A 27,527-nucleotide genomic window follows, 5' to 3' on the forward strand; every position below is an offset into this window, starting at 1 on the left:
TCAAAAAATTCTAATGTTGGGTCCGTGCTGATATAGGCCATGCTCTTCTAATTTTTTTTTAATATTTATTCTCTTATAATCCTTCCGTCCCATTTTACTTGTCCCAATTTGACATTGCAAATTGATTAAGAAAAATAATTGATAATGTAACTACCTTACTATAGTACCCCTATTAAATGATGTTTACATTTTAATTTGAAGAAAATACAATTAATACTAAGGGTAAAAAAGGAAAAAAAATATCTTGTCTTGATTAATGAAAAATGACAAGTAAAATGAGAAATTAAATTAAAAAATTTGGGATGAATAAAATGGGACGGAGGAAATATTATATAAGAGGAAACAAAACATCTAAAGCAGAAACTTGTTTGGCACAACTGAGGGCAATTTCATAATTTTAAGTCGGAATAAATGTTTCAGCTTCTTCCACGTTTATTGCCTTACTCTCATCCTTATCTCTCTTTGATAAATCTCGCCTATTTTTCTTCATGATCATTCATTTCTCTGCTTCTCCGTATTCTTCAATCGACGAAGTAATAGTTTTTTTCAATGTCTCATGATTTTTCATCAATTAGTTTTTCCCATCTTTAATTCATGTTATTTTTCATATATTTTCATTGTTTTCCTGATTGTCTTTGATTTTTGTTAATCAAATATAGTTGGTTTCTTCTTGGAGCTTAAATATTGAGTCTTTCTTGTGTAATCAAAAAGAAATTTATGATTGTTTTTTCATTCTTGAAGTTGAGCTTAAAGATTGAGTACCAAAATAATTTCTGAGTTTTTCTTTCCATACTTCAGAAATTGAGCTTAAAGATTTAGTCTTTCTTGTTTAAACCAAAAGAAATTTCATGGGTTTTTTCCCTTCTTGAATATTGAGCTTAAAGATTCAATCTTTCTTGTTAACCAAAAGAAACTTTTGGGTGTTTTTTCATTCTTGATTATTGAGCTTAAAGATTGAGTCTTTATTGTAAACCAAAAAAGAATTTCTAGGTGTTTTCATACTCTTGAAGTTGAGTTTAAAGATTGGATCTTTCTTCTAAACCTAAAAGGAATTTGTGGGGTTTTCCCATTCTTGAAGTTGAGTTTAAAGAATTGTGGGTGTTTGTTTGCTTCCTTTATTTGATCAATTTTGGTTTAAGAAAGTTCACGGGTTTCAATATTATAGGATGCTTACAAGAAATGAAATAGAAAAAAAGAAGTGTTGTCACCTGTCCAAAATAGTATAATGTATATCCGTGTCCCCAGATTTTCGAGGTTCAATTATTTATGTTTAATTTGCAGTGGTGCGCACTGAAAAACTTCTCAAGAATGACATTTAGCATGAGAAGCATCTCAATGATGATAACTCAATTACCTACTAAAGTAGTACATTTTCTATATTATTTTTTGAAAGGACACTTATTGACCTTCTATTCCTATCTACCTTTCTCTTTGATTGGTAACTTGCTTTTTCTTATATTGTTTGCAATTTCAGGCCTCTTTATTTCTGCGGTTGTAAGGCCTATTCTGGACTTTTTTGAATCATCTAAGCAAATTCCAGCATCTGCTCTAAGCAATGTAAGTAACTGTCTTTGTATTATGTTTTTTCTGGTTTATGCAATTATGTTTTTCCTTTTTTTTAGTCATTTAACCCATCATATTTAGATATGTTTGTTGGTTTACCTGATCTTTCTTATATATAGAGGTTGTCTTTTATTGGGGATAAGCATAAAAGTTCCTTTACAAACTATGCCAATTGACATTCTTGTGGATGCTAAACGGGATTTTGTCTGTCTTCCATTTTACTTTTCTTTTTCATTAACTGACATTCTTCGAATCAGACTGATGCCATATGGTGGGATTTCATTACACTTTGACAATTATAGCACATTTCGATAGAATGTAAACATTCACAAGTAAATAGTTGTGTTGTTCTGATTTCCTCAATCTTAACTTGATTTAATAGGAAGTAAATATAACCCACCTTCAAATTACGACTTCTGTTTCTATTTGGTTTCAGTGAATCAGTAGGGTCTTAAACTAACCGACCACCTATTAGTTGGATTTAACTCAAAAAGAAGTCTAGGTGATTTGAGAAGATATAATATTAAGCATTTCCATAAATCTTGGCAGGAGTCTCTCTATATGGTCTGACATATATGGATTCCAAAATTAGTTTAAAAAAGAAATTATACCTTGTTAATTCACTAAATGAAGGTTATTTGGGTCGGAGGATGTTATAGTATATATGTCTGTATGGACATATTCAAGAATCAAGTTTAAAAAGGTATATATGTCGCATGTTGGGAGTAAAAATCCATCCAAAGAGGTCTAAGAAGGTTTTAAAAGAATGTGTCTTTTCTTTTTTTAGCACCTTTCTGATTTCAACTTCCTACACGACATGTTTGAGTCCACAAGATTAAATGAAATTTTGGTACAACTTCTAACTCAACTTTCCATGTGACAAATTGATCACAAGATTAAAAGGCATTTTGGTACATTTTAGGTATCTTTAGTTTAGGACAAGAAGATTCTATTCAATTTACTTTGTTAAACTTGTGCAAGTCAAAAAAGACAAACAAATTGAAACAAAGAGAGAAATTTCGTCCTTGCGTGAATTCTCTATTGCATCTCTTCTTTGAAGATGATATGAAAAACATTCGGAATATTCAGGCATGATTTTCATATAGGCTTTACTCGTCTCTTCAGCATACAATTTTTAAGTATGACATCTTTATCGTGCCTTTCTTATTTTGGGCAAGGTTGGTGGGCAGCAGGAGTAGTTTTAAAATTTATCTGCTTTGCTATTCTAAATATATTATTTTTTCATTGTAGAACTTCTTACTTAATTTAGAGCATAACTGTAACGCCAAAAAAATCTGTCCCGAGATGTCACACGGTGCTTAGGACCACAGGTGATTCCAAGCTAACCCATGAACTGACATACTGTTAAGCAGCTGATTAAATATGTATAAAGTGCTGAATTTATTGTGCAGAAACATAAAAGTGATAGAATCTATGAAAATACAATACTGATACCATTTTACATTCTGATACAATCTGGAAAGAGGGATTGAAATTTACATAACTGACTCTAACTGACATCTGTGAAGCCTCTACTATACTGACTATAAATAGCTGGGGCGCGACTCTAACTACCACTAATAAAGACATAAGAGTAAGAAAGTAAAGTACATAAATGACATCTAACTAAAGTCCCTGAAGTAGGAGGGCTCATCATTTGCTGGTTGGAATTTACAACTATCTGATTCTGTCTGCACATACTACAACTTGTACTTACATTATGAGACAATGTAACAAATAGACGTATATGTGGATCAGTATTTTGAGGATGTACTAAGTATATGAGGGTGAAATACATAAGTAAAACATCATCCCATATTTTTCATTTATAAAATAATGCATGCTAAATGTAAATGACTCACATAAGATGGAATATCTGAAATACTGTAATATGTAGCAATGAAATGGTATTTACTCTAAGTTAAACTGGAAGTAATTTCCAGTGATGTCTCTTGATTAAAAATAATTGCTAGTGAAGCCTCACTTTCTCTCATAGATCATAATGTTCTTATTGTGTAAGCTTCATTTAGTTGCTTACATGAATCCATGCTCTGCACGATTGGTTTCGGGGCACCAGTTTCATGGATAGGCCAAATAATAATTGGTAAAGACCAAGGAACTATTATAATTTATGACTCTGCCATATGGCAGTCATACTTGAGCACTCTTTATAATCAAACCATCTTAATTTCACTAAAAAGGATCATTGTTTGATATGGAGGAAAATATTTACCTATGAATATATTTTCATACTAATATTATTTTCTCAGGATTGGTTTTTGCTTATAATAAACCAGGATTAACATACTTCAGAATCCACCTGAGGTAATTATCATATGCCACATGCTTATTCCCTACAAACACTATAAATTGATGCAGAAAATGACTTCTTAATCTAAATTAAGGAAAAATGACTCTGTACTATAAAACATTTTCGGCAGAAGACATATTCTACAGAAACATGATGATAAGTTTGTCTAACTTCCTCAATTTTACTTTCAACAACCTGTCTAATCAAGACACCTGAAACATCTTGATGGATGTGCGCGAAATAGATGGATGAATGTAAGGTTGTTAGACACTTTTGGTTTTGTTTTTGTTTTCGTTTACAGCTACTGGCTTTTTCGCCTTCTATTTTCAGCTGAAAAGATTGCAGTATAATTAATAGCAAAACATGACATTAGTAAGGGAATTACAGATAACATCCCTTCACTTGATATAGTGGTCAAACTACCTATCATTTCTGGTGAATTCAATTTCTCCACTTAGTTAAGTGGTAGTTAATATTAGTAAACCCCAGAGAAACGTTTATCTTATGGTACTCCTTTTTTCCTAATCCGGGAAATTCTTTTTGTCAGTCAATATTGTTAAGAATGATCAGGGGATAGCCTTGAAGGAGTATGAAGTGTGAAAGTAGACATAAGACACTCCTAATTTAAGTAGGAAAGTTATGTTTTTTGCATATAACGGAGGAACAAAAAAGTGCACATTGGAGATATTAAATGATGCGGTTAAAGTAGAACATAATTGGGGACCAATAACTGGTGTAGTTTACAGTTGAAGCACTGAACTATTTTTATAGTCTTGGGACGTACATAGTGATTGCAGTGTGAGCACGCAAGCATGTAAAATGATTGAGGGTGGTTCGGAAGTGATATTCTGCCTTCTACATGGAAAGTTTGCACCTGCAATATTAGGATACACTAACATTATCAAGTTGAAGGTATATGTGGTTGGACCATGGACTACACTTACCTTCAACCCGTCAATTAAACAGAATGATCCTTCCAAAAAGTTAGCCTTAATTGAACTAATATGATATGTCACTGATGTGGAAGTGAACTTACAGGCCAAAAATGTTGGTAATGCATTTTCCCCTGCTGAATAAGAATATTGAATAGCTTAAAAAAGGAGCTTGATTCAAAGTCATTACTTGTTCCATTTGGAATTTTCTCAGCGGAGGTGAAAAGGGAAAAAGCTAAAACAGGAAAACCAATCAGCCTGACTGCATATCCTGCTAAAGCTTTCAATCTTAATCCAATTTTAGTCATCAGTTGCTATATCCCCACTCTATAAAATTGCTCCAAATAACCAACACCCTACTGAGACAGTTAAGATTAGAACATTTGACCAAATCAGTAACCTGTAAAAAGCAAGATGTAAACAAGAAATATATGTAGATCATTACACTTACCCAACTAAGTATTTAAAACCTTCAACTTTTTGAACTATATAATAAGCAGCTTCAGGAATCGATTCCTCCAAATCTGATATAGAGTACATTGAACAAGTAAGAAATTTCTAGAAATGTATGCTTGAAGCAAGAAATCAAGATCCTAGACTTACAAAGAAGTGGATTGTTCTTTAGCAATGGAAAGAGGGGATTTTTGTTAGTGTTTTTGGGAAGAAGATTCAAAGCATACATGTGTAGTTTGTATGTTGAGGTATTGGCTAAATAAAGAAATGGATGGTTCAGGAATAGGAGAAAGAGTGATTTTTACTAGTGAGAAATTTCTAATTTACCCTTGATCGTCTTTGTTGCCTCTTCTATATAGTAGTAATATCTATGTACAAAGTTGGAATTTGTTCAAATGAAAAATTAAGAATATTTATATTCTTGAAATAGTAGGGATCAATTTAGGAAAAACTAATGTCTTGATATTTCATGGGACAAATAAGAAAGTTAACTAATTGAGAAGATCGCAGAACATAATAACCTAGGTAAAAATATAATGTGTTATAATGTATGTATTAAGACGTATACCAGTATACAAATAACATATTTATAAGGTATTTTTTATTTTATATCATGAATCTTGAAAAAAGGAGTGAAGAAAGAGATATTTTCAAGTTAAAGACCTTTTGCCCTTGATAATGAGTATAATTACATGTTTGTCCTTGGTCGTCCTCAACTCTCCTTTCTATATAGTAGAAATTCATGTATTTTGAATTTATGTAACATTGAATTTTTAGTGAATCAAAAAAAGAATCAAACTAAGTTTGATTATACATGAAGTGGTATAATCCTATATAATGATACCTCTCATGATACATATATGAAATGACTAAATGATTTTCAAAAATAATAGCTCAAATTATTTGTCAATTTGCAAAATAAAAGAGAATTAATTAAAATTTTATATTATGCCCTTATAACTGGAATTTATTTTAAAGTGTATGTAAGTTTATAGCAATGAGGATTGGTTAGAGAGAGAGTTTCGCCTCTCTCTATCTTTCCCCTTTTATCTTCTCCTAGTTGATTTTTCTTTCATCTTTTACTCAGTTATTCTTTTCTAACTGGCTCCTTATACAATTATGGACTTCCCTATGTCTGATACTTCTCCACCTCAATTAGATTTCACTCCTACAACCTTCGATGCTTTATTGAACCCTATGTCATACTTTGAAATTACCTCAGGTATTTCGACTTCAACTTTGGTCGAAGACTCATTGACCACTCCCAATTCCTCTGATCTAGATGATTCCATAATCACCCTAAGCTTAGAAGACAAGAATCATCTGTACTCACCTTGGAAACACTCTCTAATCGTTAAGGTCTTCGGATCTAAGTTCACTCACCAGTATTTGAAGAAGAAATTGGAAGCCCAGTGGCATCTTCCCGAACCCCTTTGCTTGATTTACTTAGGATTTGATTTTTATACAATTAAATTACAAAACCCAGTAAGCCAAACAAAGATCTTGCAAGGAGGGCCCTGGTTTGTAGCGGGTGGTTTTATTTCCATTAGGAATTGGGAACCGAACTTCATTCCCAATGATTCCCAAATCAATTCTACTACTGTATGGGTGCACTACCTCAACTGTCTACTAAATTTTCTGATTTGCATGTCTTGGAAAGGGTTGGCTGCAAAATTAGAAGGATATTGAAGGTAGATGCATGCATATATTCCACAATAAGGGGAAGATATGCATGTATCTGTGTTCAAATTGAATTGGGTTGCCCTGTTAAATACATCATCATCATTGGGAAGCATAAGCAAAATCTGGTTTACGAAGGAGATAATTTTTTTTGCAAATTATGCGGATACCCGGGTCATACAACCCATAATTACGTTAACAAGCAAGATATCCTTCCAGTGGCTTGCTCGACCACCCAAGCCCCCCCCAATTTTGAAGTCCACCAATGGGAACCCTAATGAATGGCATACCATCTCATTCACTAGGAAGAAGAAGATCTTTCCGTAAAACCACCTCCCTAAGGATGCGACGAATAGTAAGCAACCAACTAAGCTAGCCTCAGGTAAGCACCCTTCCCCCTCCAAGTCCATGGATGCTCATGTTTTTTCTTCTTCGAGAATCGGAGGCCTGGGTAAGGTAGGTCTTCGACCCAATATTGGGCCTTAATAGGTCGACCTATCTTCTGGGCTACTCCTAGCTTTCCTATAGGCTCAATTGGACCCTCGACGTGCCTATCAGTCTATTTAATATTTGGATGGGCATATAAATATGGTTGTCAAGCCTCTTAATGAGATTGCTAGACCAGTTGGTCCAGTATTTGGCCAAAAAATATCCATGGACTTGGACTCTCTCTCTTGTCCCCGTCCTAAATTCAATTTATTTTTTCTTTCTACTATTCTTATTAATTTTATTTACTCCTTTCTTTTAAGTAATATTGAGAGAAAAAAGAACCCCCAAGTGGAACCACCCTCTTATCAGCTAATCATTTCATACCTTTCACCTGGGGATATTCCCCTTACTACGCTGACGGCTACTCTTTTAAATCCCTATGGAGATTTGATGGATATCATGCCTACTTTAGACAGAGCATTAAATGCTCCTGAATATCTCGTAGCTCTAACTCTTCATCTTTCTACTGATAATTTTAACTTTAAAATGCCTATTGTTGCGATGCAAAATAATACTTGCCAAAATGAACTCCAATCTTTCTCAAGAGATCACTCTGTTCACAAAACCACTCCCTCAAACTCACAACCCAACATCATGGTTGGAAGTATGTCTATTAAACCAATCATTTCCCCTCCATCTCCAATGGCAGGGGTTACACTTCACCCTCTATATTCAGGATCCAAACTATCTTGCCCAATTGGCAATGACCTGTCTCAACGAGGGTCTTCCGAACTTCATACCAAATTTATGGATGGCAACAATGTTTCATATTTTCAACCCCTCCTTCTAAGAAAACCTCAATCCTGCTCTTATCTCAGAGATGATGACTCAAACCAGCTTGACTCTTCCCTTCTACTCCCCTCTGAATCTACCCTTCTTATCCCAGGGACCCCATTTTGTCAATCTCTTTGGGGACAACAAACCACCCCTATTAAAGTTCCCATCAAGCCCCATACCTCTAACAACCTCTCCCTGGAATTGTTAAAAAGGGAAAAAACACTAGCCTCTCTAAGGGAGATCAACCGAGAGATGGAAATATTGTTAGCACAATTGAGAATTCCCAAGACGGATGTGCTCACACTGGAAAATCCTATAAATCTAGAGTTTGTGGAGCTTCTAAATGAGATGGTCATTCTCCTGCTTCTTCAAGACCTAGACATGTTAGAGCTAGGAATAAGCCTACCAAACCTTATGCTAGAATACCCCTTCAAAGCGAAGGTTCTCCCACTATCCAAGAAGAGAAAGAACCCCACCGCTCTGGGACCCTTCGACTCTTTGCAAAAAAGGAAGAAAATAGCATTGGATACCCCTCACCCCCATTGATCTAACCAATGATATTAAACTGTATACTATGGAATGTTAGGGGTGCCAACAATACAGAATTTTGTAGAATTTTAGGTCTATGATTAATATCCATCAACCCTCCATCCTAGCCCTTCTTGAAACAAGGATGGTAGATCAGTCCAAATTAGCTGAAGAGTTGGGATTCTCTTGCTTTCTTCAGTCTAGTGCTTCGGGTCACTTTAGGGGTATTGTAGTCTTTTGGAAAGAGGATACCATTTTCATTACTAGCATCTCCATATCTTTTCAAGCAATTCATGATGATGTCAAGGTTGGTAACCCCTCCTCCCCTTGGATTCTTACTATTTTTATGCTAGTACTAATGTCATTATTAGAAATAACCTTTGGGACCAGCTCAATCACATTGCTGATTATCTTAATCCTTTAGACAGTATTACTTGGCTAGTTGGGGGGGGGGGGATTAATGAAATTCTTAGAGCCTCTGAGAAATTTGGGGGTAACAATATTAACATATATAGAGCTAACACCTTTTAGAATTGCATTAACTATTGTGGTCTTATTGATTTAGGCTTCAGGGGCAGTAAGTATACCTGGACTAATATGAGATATAGTATAGACAGAGTCTTATCATGGAAAGGCTTAATAGGTGTTTGGAAAATGACAACTGGATTCACTTGTCCCTAGACTCTTCTATATTCCATCTTCCATGAACTCATTCTGATCACTGCCCCTTTTTGCTTTAGCTAACTAGACCCAATCCCAATATCTAGAAACCCTTTAGAGTGGAATTTATATGGTGTAACCATAGAGACTTTCCTAACCTTATGAGTCAGTGCTTTCCTGATGGTTCTGACCTTACTAGTGCTACCATTGACTTTGAAGAGAAGGCCAAAACTTGGAATAGAGAGATCTTTGGTAATATCTTTCATAAGAAGAAGCATTTTCTTGCTAGATTAGCTAGGGTTTAGATTCCCCCCACTACCCTACCAACTCCTTCCTTCATAACCTAGAAAACCATCTTCTTGAGGATTTTAAAACCCTTCTAAGAGATAAATCTGACTTCTGGATGTTGAAAGCTAGAATCATCTGGCTTATGGAAGGAGACAGGAACACTAAATTCTTCCATACCATCACCCTCAATAGAAGAAGGAGGGATAATATTTAATCCCTCAATGAAGATGGTGTCTGGCTCCATAACTAGCAGGACATCAAGAGTGCTATTTACTCCTTTTACACTACTCGTTTTTGCATTTCTCTCATTTGTGGATTCCTTGCATGCCAAGGCAATCCCTCTATTGTTGGATCCATTAACCCTTCCAGTCACCATATCTTGGATTCCCTCCCTTATTATACTGAAGTTAAAGGTGTTGTCTTCTCTTTCAAGCCTTTCAAAGTCCCTGGTTCTGATGGTTTCCACCCATTCATGTACCAAAAATATTGGGACATAATGGGACCCCTCCCTTTTCACTTTTTTATCCACACCTTCATTACCCATTCTAGAATGCTAGGGTGAGCTTCACTTACTTATGCTTGATTCCTAAGTGCAAGAATGCCGCTTTCCTTAGGAACTTCAATCCTATTGGTCTCTGCAATACTCTATACAAAGTTTTCACTAAGATTATTGCTAATAAAATCAAACCATATCACCAAAACATCACTATCCCTACCAAGCTAATTTTTTCTCCAAGAAAAGGGCCTCTGACAATGCTATTATAGTTTAGGAGTACTTAAGGCACCTTAAGATCTAGAAAGGTAGAACTCAGAGCATGATCCTTAAGATTGATTTAGAAAAAGCTTTTGATAGGCTTGAATGGTCCTTCATTAGACAAACCCTTTTTTTTTTTTTTAATTTTCCTCCTGGTATCTCTATCCTCATTATGTTATGCCACTCCTCCTCCTCCTCCTCAATCTAAGTCCTGGTAAATGGGAGCAAAACTCCAGCTTTTCATCTTTCTAGGGCCATTAGGAAGGGTGATCTAATGTCTCCCTACCTTTTCATTCTCTATATGGAGCTTCTATTTAGGAGGATGAACCATGAGGTTTATACGCTCCAATGGACCCCTATTTGGATTAATAGAGAAGGACCCCTATCTCCCACATCTTCTTTGTAGATGACCTTACCTTTTTCCTAAAGCTAACAAGACATCTTGTAACACCATTATTAGGATTCTTGATAGTTTTAGCACCCATTCTGGGAAAAAGGTCAACCTCATCAAGTCTAAGGTCATTTTTTCTCCACTTGTAGCCCTACCACTCAAGCTGACCTCTTCTCCATCCTAGGTATCAAGGCTAGTGCCTCCTTTGGAAAATACCTTGGCTTTCTAATGTTTTAGGCGCCCCTAAACTTGCTAACTTCCAATTCCTCCTTGAAAATATGCATACCAGACTTGATGGTTGGAAGACCAAATTTGTCAACATGGCTGGGAGAGTCACTCTTGCTAGATCTTGTCTTAGAAATGTTCCTAACTATGTCATGCAATTCATCCTTCTTCCCAGCAAAGTCCACAAGCTTATTTATAGAACCCAACAAAACTTTATCTGGGAACTACTGATGTTAAAAAAAGGATGCACATGGTGAATTAGAATACTGTCACCCTTCCAAAATAGTAAGGTGGTCTAGGGGTTCAAACTGGCAACCTTAAGAATGACTCTCTCCTTTGCAGCCTTGCTTGGAGATTCTACACCACTCCTTCCTCTCTTTGGGTCCAACTTTTGAATAAAAAATATTGCAGCACCACTCATAAAACTTCTCCTCCCTCTTCTACTATATGGAAGAACATTCAAAGAGGTTGGATCCTATGTAAGGATTCTATTCACTAGTATGTTCATGATGGGAGAAAGGTTGAAGTTTGGCATGACCATTGGGTCCCTTCACCGCCCCTTCCTCTTTCATTCAAGGCCCCTTTCCTAGACCTAATCCCCCTCTAACTCTTGCTTCCCACCTATCTAATGGTGTGTTATCCTTACATACCCTTTCTTTCCACATCCTAGCTCACCTAGAAGCTAGAATTCAAAATTCCTTCATACCTGATCTTTCAATCAGATCTGACTCTCCCCGTTGGCTTCTTTTTAGTAATGGTTTCTTTTCTTGTGGAACTGCCTACAAGTTTTTACTGACTAAGAGAAATGGTATAACTACAAACTTTTCCTATTGGAACTGGATTTGGCGATCTAAAATTCCAACAAACTTAAGTTTTTCCTTTGGCTAATAAACCATACTAGCCTTCCAACTAGAGCCACTCTTGCTCACCGAGGCATCAACATCCTTCCTTCCTGTCCCATTTGTGCCCATACCTTTGAGAGCATAAACTATTTTTCTTATTGCATTAGTGCTACATCTCTATGGGTGTACTTGATATAATAATACAAGGGAGAAATCTCCATCTCCTTTGACTCTTTTAACCTAACTAATTGGGTCAGTACTGCCAAGATGCTCCAGTATTCCAATTTTGATAGTTCCATCTCCTAGTCCACTCTTTTTCTCTTTTGTCTTTGGACCATTTTGAAAATAATAAACTCCTACGTCTTTCATAACAAAACTTCTCATTGATCAAGCTTATGTAGAAGCTGCTGAATTTTCCAACCTCAGTCAGAACACTCTCCCTCTGCTCGTATTCCTATCTCCCTTTCTTATAATCCCCCCAAAAGGTTCTTTCAAACTCAATATCGATGGGTCCTGCTTGGGTAATCGTGGAAATGGAGGAATCAGAGGAATTATTAGAAATTCTAATGGGGATTGGGTAGTGGGCTTCGCCCAGCACTGTACTTATGCTACTAATAACTTGATGGAGCTTTTAGCTATTATCCAAGGTCTCAAGCTTGTCCTACAACATCGATTGTTACCTATCCATGTTAACATTGACTCTAAAGAAACTATATTGATGCTAAAATAGGGCAATCTTATATATAACTCTTTACTTCATGAATGTAGATTATTGCTAGACATGTTGGGATCTCCACCAGTCCAACATTACTATAGGGAGGAGAACATGGTTACTGATGCTCTAGAAAAATTTTGAGCAAAGAAGGAAAATCTTAAAAAATATAGTGTTTTTATAACTACCCCCCCCCCCTGTAGCCCGGAATGTTTGGGTGGATGTAGAAGAAACTACACATATGAGAAACGTCCCAATACTTTCTCCTGGGAATAACCCAAATTTTTTTTCGCTCAAGAGCCTGACTAAGCTCTATATTTGTAATTATTAACCTTTATGTTTCAATGCATCTCATGTTAACCAAAAAAAAAAGTTTATAATTTTTCAAAAAAAAATATCATAAAACTACTCTTCTTATTTATGGTTACATAAGGGCATGTGAAGAGGAAGGTGGACAACTAATATGAAATATGAGTATATCTTTAATTTAAAACTATAAAAGACAAAAATCTTAATTGAAATGGAAGGAGTACAATATCAAAGACCCAAGCTACACCAATAATAAATATTCATGTAAAAATATTTTTTTTTTTTAAAAATTGGGTGTCAAAAAAATAAGAAAAAGAAAAAAAAATGATTATAAAAGAAAAATTGGAAAGAAAAAAGAAAGAGCCACATGGAGTCAAATGAAAGGATAAAAAGTTTGTGAGGACTACAAAAACTTTTTATCATTATTTATATATAAGTATAATAAATAAATATAGTAGTATATATATATATATATATATAGAGAGAGAGAGAGAGAGAGATAGAGAGTGAGAGAGATCATATTTGTCTAGATGTTTCCATGTTAGCTTTGTAATTACAATAATGACCTTGGTCTTCATGGAACTCACCTTTTTATAATATATATATATATAAGTTGGTACCACAACATTCAGACCCTGAAGTAAGCTAAACTTGTGTTTTTATTTGCCTAGAAAGAATAAACAATTGTTGAGTGAATTTCTGTACTCAATGTGAAGTCTATGTTTCACACTCATATAATTTTATTTCTCTTTCTCATGTAAAATATTCTCTTTCACAATGTGATGGTTTTCTCCTTTTTCTTGATAGTATATGTCAATAGCCAGCTATCAGTTTTGCTTGATTCTTCGTCGGTGTCATTCATATCTGTATACATATTAATCCTAGTATACAAATATTAACACAATCATTTGTACGTAGATTTATATATATGTACATTCACAAAAAAAGTTAAATTCAAACTTATATGAACAGATGCAATAAATTACCACTAATGTATTGCCATTCATAAGGTCCAAGCACATTAGTTGTATATATGTAGTTAGAAAGAGTGACAGTGTTATGCTGAACATCACCACGTTGAACTTGTTCAACATCATTAACCAACAATTTGCACTAATAATCAATACCCGCATATATTTGCACCCTATTTTAACATAATTTAAATATCTTTTCATTCTCCAAAATAATTTATTTGAATATTTTTGTTTAATTTTATTAAATCAAGAAACTTGAGATTAAACCAATTATTAATTCGCATCGAATTGCAACTAAATTTAGGCAAAATTATTAAATTTTGACCATAATTGAAACAATGATCGCAATTGCAATGTAATTGACTGATCAATTTTTTAATTTGGATAAAAATTAAATTATTTTGGCTAAATCCTAAATTAATTGGGTTTATTTTTTTAATAACCCCAAAATCTCCCTTTTAACTGAAAAATAGCCCCTTTCAGGTATTTGGGCCATTTCTGCAAGCCCAAAACCACCAGCCCAATTCCAGCTGGATGTAGATGAGCTACCTTAAGCCCTATCTTGGTTGTTTAAGGTCGATGGACCTAATTTGGTTCTCACACCAGATCTGGAATTCTGAAACCATGTTCGAATAAGACATGTACGTGACCTGTATCTTTTCCTGATCAAGAACGATATAGATCAACATGTGATATTTATTAATACAATGAATGTCACTAGAGCAGCGTATGATGAGATAGAAATATACTTCCAAGCAAGTCCATACTTACGTTTGCTTCCATATCGATCAAAGAAAAAGTTCTATGTTACTGCTATAGTTTTACCGACAGTTAATAAGTTCAATCTTAATTTGTTTTATTCAATTTACTATACGTATTAATTTTGCTTTTGGTGCATCAGGAATAGGAATGTTGGGTTACCTTGTTTTTACAATGACAAGATCGATCAAATAGCTGTCTGGAACACTCAACTTTGTCCTTACCGAATGGTTGTGTAGAGGATATCCAATATCACTTATAATCGGCTTAAAGTTTTGCTTTTCCGAATCTATGTTCTAATAGGTGTTTGTTTACTTCAGTACTTCTATAGAACATAACATTGCCATAAGGTACTACTGGATTTTCTTCCAATAAATGTACTCTACCTATGGTTGATACTATTGGTCATATTTGTAATATCCAGTTGTTTCTTAACCTTCTCAGCAATTCTATCACAATATTTTTTAACACAATCAATATGCTACAAACCTATCCTGCATCTTTAATATAGAGGTTAAAGTTAAAAGAGTCGAGTCTAAGTTTATTGTTGTTCCAGCATATTCTGACAGAATAGCTATTTTATAACCATTTTGATCAAAGATGAAAACCACTGTAAAGTCACTTATGATACACAGTAGACTATTACACCAGCAATCCTGAAGAGTTATATAAATTCCACAATAATAGATGCTAAATCTGTGTAATATGTTTATTAAGCATCAAGCAATCAACAATAAACAAAGTTTGATAAGAAACTAGAATTAAAGGTGAACAAGAGAAACAATGATTTATCTTACTTGAATAACCGTATCTTGCATCTCTAGTTCCTTCATGACATTATTCTGTATTTCATTAAGGTCAAACTTTGCATCACCATCATCATCAGTACAATTTTACAGTTTGAATTGTGTCATTTATTGTGTCGAACATATGTTAAGACGTAGTGGAATTAATGATAAATAAATTCCTTTTCTTTTCTTTTCCCTTTTCTTACAATTCACAATATTGGAAGGCTACGTTGAAGACACCACTACCTAATACTAGATACCAAACAAAGGTAAATTGAAAATTAATCTTTATATATTTAGTTCGCTACATTTTGTTCTCTTTGTTACAACATGTCTATTCTGCTTCTTCTCAATTTCAATTTTCACCAATTTTTGTCATTATGTCAGTTTGATTTCTCAAGTATTCAATCATTTCATTGTCAGCTGAAAGAAAAAAAGTTATATTCCTATAATATGCAGAAGGAATCAATTTTTTGAATGAAAAAACTCCTAAACCTTTATTATCAAACATATGTAAAGGAAAGATGTCATTAGAGTGAGTAAATTTTACTTGAGATGTTTTTCAATCCATCCAAACATGTCTTGATGAGACTCTTCAATAGATTTTATATCCAATTTATCATCATCATTGTAACTCACGGACCAGGCATGTGTCGCCCAAGGAAAAATCTTCACAAATATATCAATCTACACCAAAAAATGACCATAAACGTGTATTTCATTCTCGTTTGTTGTAATACAAAGAAAAGGATTAAAATGCTAAATTATGAAAACCAAGTCCTAGTACTACATTGAATTATGAAGGTATGCTCTAAATTAAGTAGAGAGGTTCTACTATGAAAAAATAATATATTTAGAATAGCAAAGCAGATAAATTTTAAAACTACTTCTGCTGCCCACCAACCTTGCCCAAAATGAGAAAGGCACAATAAAGATGTCATACTTAAAAATTGTATGTTGAAAAGGTGAGCAAAGCCTATATGAAAATCATTCCTGAACATTCCCAATGTTGTGCATATCATCTACAAAGAAGAGATGCAATAGAGAATTCACACAAGGAAGAAATTTCTCTCTTTATTTCAATTTGTTTGTCTTCTTTTGACTTGAACAGAGTTTAACAAAGTAAATTGAATATAATCTTCTTGTCCTAAACTAAAGATACCTAAAATTTACCAAAAGGCCTTTTAATCTTATGATCAATTTGTCACATGGAAATTTAGAGTCAGAAGTTGTTCCAAAATTTCATTTAATCTTGTGGACTCAAACATGTCGTGAAGGAAGTTGGAATCAGAAAAGTGCTAAAAAAAGAAAAGACACATTCTTTTAAAACCTTTTAAACCTCTTTGAATGTCTTTTTACTCCTAACATGCGACATATATACCTTTTTAAACTTGATTCTCGAATATGTCCATATAGACATATATACCGTAACATCCTCTGACCCAAATAACCTTCATTCAGTGAATCAACAAGGTCTAATTTTCTTTTTAAACTAATTCTGGAATCCACATATATCAGACCATATAGAGAGACTCCTTCCAAGATTTATGGAAAGGCTTAATATTATATCTTCTCAAATAACCTAAACTTCTTTTTGAATTAAATCCACTAAATAGGTGGTCGGTTAGTTTAAGACCCTCTTGATTCACTGAAAATAAATAGAAAAAGAAGTCATAATTTGAAGGTGGGTTATATTTACTTCCTCTTAAATCAAGTTAAGATTGAGGAAATCAGAATAACACAACTATTTACTTATGGATGTTTACATTCAATCAAAATGTGCAATAATTGTCAAAGTGTAATGAAATCCCACCATATGACATCAGTCTGAGTCAAAGCGTGACAACTAATGGAAAAGAAAAGTAAACTATAAGACATTACAAAAATCCCGTTTAGCATCCATAAGAATATTAACTGACATAGTTTGCAAAGGAACTTTTATACTTATCCCCAAAAGAAGACAACCTTTATGTATAAGCAAGACTAGGAAAACTAAAAAACATATCTAAATATGATGGGATAAATGACTAAAAAGAGGAAAAAACACAATTGCATAAACCAGGAAGAACATAATACAATGACAGTTACTTACATTGCTTAGAGAAGATGCTGGAATTTGCTTAGATGATTCAAAAGAGTCCAGAATAGGCCTTACAACAGAAAGAAAGAGGTCTGAAATCACAAAAAATATAAGACAAAATAAGTTTCCAATCAAAGAGAAATACAGATAGGAATAAAAGGTCAATAAGTGTCCTTTCAAAAAAAAAAGTATAGAAAATGTACTACTTCAGTAGGTAATTGAGTTATCATCATTGCGATGCTTCTCATGGTAAATGTCATTCTTGAGAAGTTTCTTAGTGCGCACCATTGCAGAATTAAACACAAATGATTGAACCTTAAAAATCTGGGGACACAAATATACATTATACTATCTTGGATAGGTGACAACACTTCTTCTTTTCTATTTCATTTCTTGTATGCATCCTTTAATATTGGAACCCGTGAACTTTCTTAAACCAAAATTGATCAAATAAAGGAATGAAACAAACACCCACAAATCTTTAAATTCAACTTCACGAATGGAAAAAATCCATAAATTCCTTTTTGGTTTACAAGAAAGATCCAATCCTTAAACTCAACTTCAAGAAAATGAAAACACCCAGAAATTCCTTTTTGGTTTACAATAAAGACTTAATATTTAAGATCAATAATCAAGAATGGAAAAACACCCAGAAATTTCTTTTGGTTAACAAGAAAGATTGAATCTTTAAGCTCAATATTCAAGAATTGAAAAAACCCATTAAATTTCTTTTTGTTTAAATAAGAAAGACTAAATCTTTAAGCTCAATTTCTTAAGTTTGGAAAGAAAAAATCCAAAAATTTCTTTTGGTACTCAATCTTTAAGCTCAACTTCAAGAATGGAAAAACAACTAGAAGTTTCTTTTTGATTACATAAGAAAGACTTAATGTTTAAGCACCAAGAAGAAACCAACTATATCTGATTGACGAAAATCAAAGACAATCAGGAAAAAATGAAAATGTATGAAAAATAACATGAATTAAAGATGAAAAAAAGTAATTGATGAAAAATCATTAGACATTGAAAAAACTATTACTTTTGGGAAGGGGTTGAAAATTAATTTAAAAATTATATAAATCTAACTATGATTTTAAACTAGTATTGACAACATAAAAAATGATTATATATATTGAAATACTTTTCATTCCAATTATGTAAAAATTTTGTACAAAGTAGGATCAACATTTATAATTGAAAAAAATAGAAAATAAATAACATTTAAGTAAATAATAAATACACACAAATGGATTAAATGGGCTAATTAATTTTTGTTAATCAGGCCCAATTGCCAAAGTGGAAAGGGACAAAGCCCATTACTCATAAAATAGAAAAAAAGAGTGAGAAAGGGAAAAAGCTTTCAAAAAACTACCAAATTCATAGCACTTGGTAATTGACCTTGCGATATTAGCTCTAAAACGAACCCCCTTGACTATTGAGGTGCACCTTTCAATTGTGTTAAGGGGGTTCATTAAAGTTATTATATCCTTATATTTTAAATTTAAACTTATATATATAATGTAATTTGTCAGTTGAGGGGGGTTGGGTAACCTTCTCACTCCCACGTAGATCTGCCCCTGCATGCATGATTAAAATTCAATTATTCAGTATTTTATATTTCAGCTTAACCTTAGCCTTACATGCTTAAAAATTTACAAGCTGCAAAAGTTCAATGTCCATATAAGACATCTAATCGTACTATCCAAATTTCAAAACCACTCAACCTGGACTTAATACATACATACATATATATATATATATATATATATATATATATATATATATATATTAAGTCGACCCCACACTATTCACACCCTAAAGTAAGTAAGACTTGTGTTTCTATTTTCTTGGAAATAATAAACAATTGTTGAGTGAATTCCTATACTCAATGTGAAGTTTGTATTTCATGCTCATATAATTTGATTTCTCTTTCTCATGTAAAATATGCTTTTTCATAATATGAGAGTTTCCTCCTTTTTCTTGATGGTAAATGTCAATAGCCAGCCATCAGTTTAGCTTGCTTCTTTGTCGGTGTCATTCACATCTGTATACATATGAATCCTAGTAAACAAATATTAACATGCTCATTTGTATGTGATTATATATATGTATATTCACATAAAAGTTAAATTGAAACTTAAATGAACAAATGCAATAAATTACCACTAATGTATCGCCATTCATAAGGTCTAAGCATAGTAGTTATGTAAGTGTAGCTAGAAAGAGTGATAGTGTTATGCTGACCATCACCACGTTGAACTTGTTCAACATCATTAACCAAGAACTTGCACTAATAATCAAGACCCACACATATTTTCACCCTATTTTAATATAATTTAAATATGTTTTCATTCTCAAAAATAATTTCTTCAAAAATATTTGTTTAATTTTATTAAATTTAGAAACTCGAGATTAAACCGGTTATTAATTCGTATCCGATTGCAACTAAATTTAGGCAAAATTATTAAATTTTGACCATAATTGAAACAATGGTCACAATTGCAATGTAATTGACCAATCAATTTTTAATTTGGCTAAAAATTAAATTATTTTGGCTAAATCCAAAATTAATTGGGTTTATTTTTTTTTAATAACCCCACAATCCCCCTTTTAACTCAAAAAATAGCCCCTTTCAGGTTTATGGGGCCATTTTTGCAAGCCCAAAACCACCAGCCCAATTCCATTTTTCTTTTAACATTTAACCATCAACCCAAAAGAAATGAAATAAAATTCCCCCAGCCCACTCAGTAAACACCTGTAGCCCGATCCACGCCCTTATACACTTAATCCCTCTTATCCAATAACAAAAACATGCAATAGCTTCAATAAATGAATAATTCAACTACTCATTCACAATTTCAATGCTCAACAATACAACAACAACTAGAAATAGCTCAGCAACATTCGTACAATTCCTCATCCCAAATTTGAAATTCAAATTTTCTAAATTGTTTTTTGTTCTTACCCCTTTGATTTTCCCGCAAAATAATTTCAAAATCCTCTATAAATATCCAACTATGTAGATAGAAAGGGGGAGAATTTTTTGGGGAAAATTGGAGATTTTGGGGGAGAACTCCTCTAATCTCACGTAACCAAGAAGTTCTCGGTGAAATTCGTCTAAATTCATTGTAATCGTCTAAATTCTGATTCAATGCCAGTAAGTTCAAGCCGAGCTTTGGTGGTGAAAATTCATTGTGACAAACACATAGCCCTGGTCTAATCAGTAAGGGCTCCATTTGTTTTTGCACTACTATCTTTACGTGGTGAATTTTTCATCGTTATGAATTCTAATATGGCTGGAATGGGTTTAATCTCTTTCGGATTTTGATTATTTGGATGGTGTTTTTTGGGAATAAGATTGAATCTGGTTTTGGAGGTCGGAGTAATTTGTTTTGTTTGTTGTGATATCGGCACAGCCATGACGTTGTTTATACAATTTGCGGACACGAGTTGTTATAAAAATAAACAATTATTCTTTAGGTGTCTATTTGCTTGCCTAAAGTGTTCGTGTAAATGCCCAAAATGTTCATGTACATGACTGAAGTGTTGTTGTTGGAGCCTAAATTGGTGTTGGTAATTGTTAGTAGAAGGTGGTAAGTACCACTTGATTTTGTAACGTCTTAATCATTCTCAAATACTATAAGTCATAAGTGCACTCAAATGGTCTTAGAATAAGAGTTTTTCTTTTCTCTCCAATCATGTTCTATTTAATAATAATCGTTATTGCAAGTTATTGGCTTGATTTTTCAAATTTGATGTCATCTCCTCATTATCTTTCTATTAAACTGCAACCTATAGTATTTGAATTTTTTTTTAAAAAGATAACAAATTCTTGTTGGTATAATGGATTGGCTGCAAATCTGCATTCTCTACTGTTATTTTAGGGGGTGGTTTGCATCCATGGTGGCCCCATAGCCCACAGGTCCCAGGATCAAAACCTGGCTTTGATACCAAGTACACGGAAGCGAACCCCCTAAAAAGTAGAGGGAAATACGAGGAAAGAGGGTAAGAAAAGGAAGCAATTTATTATATGAAATAAATAAATTAGGCGGTAGGGCTGACCATATGTTAATGACATAATAAATTAGGCGGCAACGCCGACCATATGTTAATGATGCAACTAACTAAATAAAATAAAGAAAGAACACAAAATATGAAAATTAAATTTTGATATTAATATCAAAAATAAATTATCAAAAATAAATTTAAAGATTACAAATAGAGAGAGTGAGAGAGAGCAAACTCTAACCAAGTATTCTAGAGAGAGCTTCTTCCAAAGAAAATAATGTGTTCCCCTCAAGAAGAGGAATGTGCTATTTATAGCCAAAATATGCTACAGTAAAAGTGCTACAGTAGCACCTTCAATTATTGCTACAGTTTTGCTACAGTGATCTACAGTAACATCCACCATAATTGAGCTATAGTAACATTGAATATAATTTTTCAGCAATTGGTTGTTGAAATCTGCATGACATCTATATTTTGATGACTCCTTGATGAGTCAATTGATGTCAAATTGATTGAATATCTTCTTCATCATCGATGTCTAATTTTATAGCTAAAAATTGATTGTTGCGAATTCTAGCTTTGATTTGTTGGAGAGTTTTTTCCATTTGTTAGATGAAATCTCCTCGGCTACCTGACTTAGCCAATTATGCGACTGCAATTGATTTTTGGTATAGAAATGAGATTTAGGCGGCGTCTGTTGGGTTCAAATACCCAAGATTGCGTAGGAACCACTTTTTTACTTTCGATATGTGTAACGCCCCGAGTTTGTACCTCGGATGTCACAAAGTACTCATAATCTCGAAGGACTATAAGCTAACCCATTACTGGTTCCTACTGCAATATCTGAGTAATAATAATAATGAAATACAGAAAATGGGCTGATATTTCCATAAGGTTCACATCTGAACTTCAAATAATGATAATGAAAAACTAAAATCTTAACATCTGTCTGAAATAATCTAAACTGATAAGCCTCTAACTCAACTGTCTAAAAGTGGAGTTAATGGGACAAGCCCCCAACTAACTCTAACTACTAAAAAACATACTGAAATAATGAAATAACAACTTTGTTCTCAAACTATGAGGACTCACTACTAAGTCTGCTGTTGATAGGCTGACTGCTAAGTACGATCAGGAGCCCGTGTATCCGAACCTATTATATAAGACATCGTAGCATAAAAGAAAGGTATGCGTCAGTACTTTGAATGTACTGGTATGCTCAGTGAGGTAAGGTTGAATGCATGGGTTCATATGCATGAACAATAACTGGCTGAGTAACATGAATATAACTGAATAAGAGTACATGTATACATGAGATTGCTGTATATACTGATTATGCAATACTATGCATTTAACTACGTATATTGTAACTGAGATCATGTTAACACTGGGTACTGAGTTCTACTAACTGAATGATTGATATCTGAGTTTACTTATAACTAAATTACTGTTAACTAAGAGACTGTTTATGACAATCCTGATTCTGTAAAACTGAACTGAGTTCTTTGCTGAGTTAGGTGACTGTATCTGATAGTCCTGGTTCTATAGAATTGGACTAAGTTCTATACTGAGATTGAAACTGAAATTGTGGGAGGTAATCATCTAACTGACATGCCCCTCTCTGAACTAATTGGGGTCCAACTTGTAACCCCAGCAGGAAGGGTGTCTGTTTTATGCCATGGGTAAAGATAAGTGCTGAGTCACCCTCATCTGACAGGTGCTTTGAATGAGAATGGTAGCACCTTCAACTGGAAGGTAGAACACCTTATCAACCTTCAACTTGCATGTTGTTGTCTCAACCTACATTGGCTACTTAATTTTGGAATGCAAGAACTGCTTTTAAGGATCACCCCCTGTATTGGCAGGTGACTCCCCATCCTTGGGTTCACTCAGTGCTGAATCTTACTCCCAATTGAATATACACTGAACTGATTTATAAACTATACTAGGTTGGACTGAACTATTACTGATTGTGTTAACTGACCGAACTAGACTGAGTTAACTGAGTTCTGATATCTGACTGAATACACTAAGTTCTGTACTAACTTAATACTACGGATCGTGATATTTCTAAGACCATTTTATAACTACTGCAGATCTAGGTCAACAGCTAGATTTTTAGGTATTGAATACCCCCTGGACTCGGTAGCATGGAAGGTAAAACATAGCATAACCTTTAAAGCATAATAATACTTTCTTACTAATAATGCATTTATTTAGACATTTTGTCAAACACTTGATATGCATGAGCATGTGCATGAATGGAATCACATAACAACGTGTCATGCTTTCAGTAGTCAATTCACATAAGTTTTTTAACAAACACTTAGGGAGAATTGTTATTTAATATAGTAATAAACATGTAATAATGTCATAGCTACCACATTCAACTTGTAGTTCAAGATTTCAACATGAAGAGCACATAAATCAACGCATAATTATCTAGTTTTCATGAAACTTGTAATAAATATTGGAATTAAACCCAAAACATCAATTCACAGATGAACATAATCCAATTTCAATATGTAAATCTTGAAATTATAAACTTGTAGTTTTAAAAAGGGTTCTTGGACTTTATGGGTGAAAGGGACCTATGAATGAACACCTAACATATCTTGGTAGTTAAATTTGTGAAGATTGATGGTGCATTCTTGAAGCTTGAATTTGAAATTAGATCCCCGGGGGTTTGTTCTTGAGAAACTTGAAAGACCCCACAAAATTCTAAGCTTAGCTCAGTCCGTTTAAGCTTGAAAAGAGGTCCCAAACTTACAAATTTTAGCTAAGTGTTTATACTTAGAAGTATTTTAGCCTACATAAGTTGGCGATCCTATTTCACGACCCTTATGACCTTAAAGTATCAATTTTTAGGTTTATTCATGATCAGGAATGTTAGTAGGTCACTTCGGGTGAGTTTTAATTTTTTTGAACCTCGTTTGAACCATGTTCAGGCGACCAAAATAGTGGGTCGACGCAATCTTGATGCGTCGCATCTCCCATCGTGTTAACAGATAGTTTACCCCAGCTTTCAGCGCAATTCCAGTGAACCAACGCTAACTCGACGTGATGCATTAGTCATCACGTTGATGCCATCGATGCGGTGCATCATTTTGCGCATCACTAAGCACACTTTCAGTAATTAAAAACTCGTGTCCAGAGGGGGATTTGGGTCATTTGTCCACCCTTAATCAGCCCCAAAAACATGAAATTCGACCCTCAATAAGTAAAATACACTCACTTTCTCTCAAATTCTCTTAAGAACAAACCCTAAGCCATTAAAGTCAAGATCAATATTTAAGAAATTCACCTTCAATCTTTAGGAATTCAAGCACCAAGTTATGTTAGGTGTTCATCCAAGGGTTTTCTCCCACCCTTGGAGTTCAAGAACCTCTTTTAAAACTTTAAGTTTATTGAATTCATGAATTCCATGTTGGGCTTGAATGTATTCATAATTATGATGTTAATTGGGTTTGTAATTCATAATTTATTACAAGATTCATGTAAATTTATTTGACATGTGTGTAGTATTATATGAATTCATGTTAAAGCCCTTGAATTTGTAAGTTGGGATTGGAAATCACGATGCCTATAGGTTGATTATTATTATGTGCATATATTATGTTCCCCAAGTGTTTGATAAATGGATCGTGTGGATTAAATGGGAAAATCATGACATGCTAGCATATGTACAAGCTTATATCTTACAAGTGTTTGATAAAATGTCTCTATGAATAAGTTATGAAAATTATAATGCTTTTCATGATCATGCTATACTTTACTTTTTATGTTATCGAGTCCTGGGGGTATCTAATACCCGATAATCTAGCTATTTACCTAGAATTAAAGTAGCTTCTGAATAGTCTTAGTAGTGTCACGTACAATAGCATTCAGTCCATACAAAACTCAGTATATCCAATCAGCAAATAAAACTCAGAACATTCAATAAGTTACAGTACTCAGTGAACTCAGTCCAGCTCAGTTAGTCAACATGATCAGTAATAGTTCAGTCTAGCCTAGAACAGTTTAGAAATCAGTTTAATGTCCATTTAGTTGGGAGTAGGATTCATCATCGAGTGAACCCAGGGATGGGGGCATTCCTATCAGTAAAGGGTTTAACCCTTAGTAGCAATCCTTGTGTTACAGAACTATGTAGTCAGTGTAGTTTGAGATGTCTTCCTGCCAGTATAGGATTAATACATCCCATACAAGTTTTCCTGCCAGCCAGGGTTGATGAAAGAACTTTCTGTCTGAGAGGGTTAAATCATAGCCATTATTAGTATCCCTTAGCAAGGCGCTAATACCTTTTCAAATAGGGTCATAAGTTGGACCCCAACTCAGTCATACCCAAGGTATGTCGGTTAGATAAGCATTCCCATAGTTTCAATTTCAGACTCAGTATAAAACCTTAGTTTTGTTTCAGAATCAGGACTGTTAGACACAGTCACCCAGCTCAGTATAGAACTCAGTTCAGTTCTTCAGAATCAGGACTGTCAAAAATAGTCACTCAGTATGCAGTAATTTAGTATTAATAAACTCAGATATCAGTCATTTAGTTATGAGAATTTAGTACCTAGTGTTAACATGAATCTCAGTTACATCATATGTAGTTATGAGCATATTATTGCATATTCAGTATTTACAGTAGTGTTAGATATACATATATTCTCAGTCAGTTATATTCATAGCACTCAGTCAGTTATTGTTCATGCATATGAACCCATGCATACCAGCCTACCCCAATTAGCATACCAGTACATTTAAAGTACTAACGCATACCTTTCTTTTGAGCTATGATATCTTATATCATAGGTTCAGACGCATGCGCTCCTGACCATACCTAGCAGCCTAGATCATCAGAACAGATTTAATGGTGAGTCCTTATTATTTAAGGATAGAGTTGTTATTTCAGTATTTTCAGTATATTATTAGTAGTCGGATTTAGTTGGGGACTTGTCCCATTAATTCTATTTTTAGACAGTCCAGTTAGAGGATTTTTAGACTAGACTATTTCAGACAGGCGTTTAGATTTTAGTTTTTCGTTATCAGTGTTTGATATTTAGATGTGAACCTTATGGCAATATTAACCCATTTTGCTGCATTTCCTTATCATTATTCAGATATTGCAGTAGGTACTAATCATGGGTTAGCTTGTGGTTCTTCGAGATTATGAGCACCGTGTGACATTCGGGGTGCAGACTCGGGGTGTTACAAATTTGGTATCAGAGCCTAAGGTTCAACAGAGTCCTAGGAATTCTAAAAGTTGCATATAGTAGAGTCATAGGTGTGTAGCGCACCACACTTATGGATAAGAGGCTATAAGGCATTTTAGGAAAAGTTCCCCTTCTTTCAGTATTCATATCCTGTGAGTGAGCATGAGCTCCAGTTACACTCTCAGTCTAATTATTTTCTTACTTTCATTCACAAAACATGCCTCTTAAAAAGACTAGTGGAAGAATAACTAGAAACCATCCAGCACCTCCTCCTATTTAGGCAGATCCCCTAAATAAGCATGTCTCTCACTCCGAACTCATGATTGCTTTCACCGCCTTAGCTTATTCAGTAGTTTTTTAGAATAATTAGTTGGCTATTATCCTATCTTGTCTTATAGCTCATACTTTGCAGAGTAAGGAGGAGAGGCATAGGAAAAAGTGAAGAAGGAATAAGAGGGCCAGAATGTCAAGGCTAAAGAGTGGCCGAACAAATCCTCCTTGCCAAAAATATGGCAAAAACCATTAGGACGTGTGTAGGGCTGGTAGTGGGTTATGCTTCAGATGTGGCAAGCCAGGACATAGGGTCAGAGAGTGTCCTCAAGTAGGTTTGTAGAGTCAGCATAATCATCTCTCAGCTCTGTCCGATCACTCGAATCAATAGGGTGCTGCTTCCAGTGCCACCAGTGGGAAACACCCAAACAGACTCTATGCATTCCAGTCTATACAATATTAGGAAAGTTCTCCTGATGTGGCCACTAGTACATTACAAGTTTATCATTTGCACGTTTATGCTTTGCTAG

General features: G+C 34.1%; 1 long non-coding RNA gene across 2 annotated transcripts; it reads left to right on the forward strand.

Annotated features, from left to right (window-relative positions):
* Positions 1 to 425: 425 nt before the first annotated feature.
* On the forward strand, positions 426 to 15,070 carry LOC107851804. 2 transcript variants are annotated; one of them, XR_007048600.1, is made up of 3 exons: positions 426 to 533; positions 1,475 to 1,557; positions 14,790 to 15,070. It is a non-coding gene; the product is annotated as an uncharacterized LOC107851804 (long non-coding RNA). The 2 variants fall into 2 exon arrangements; XR_007048601.1 differs by lacking the exon at positions 14,790 to 15,070 and adding an exon at positions 14,372 to 14,712.
* The last annotated feature ends 12,457 nt before the right edge of the window (positions 15,071 to 27,527 follow it).

Source organism: Capsicum annuum, chromosome 12 (assembly GCF_002878395.1).
Source record: "Capsicum annuum cultivar UCD-10X-F1 chromosome 12, UCD10Xv1.1, whole genome shotgun sequence".
Taxonomy (NCBI): domain Eukaryota; kingdom Viridiplantae; phylum Streptophyta; class Magnoliopsida; order Solanales; family Solanaceae; genus Capsicum; species Capsicum annuum.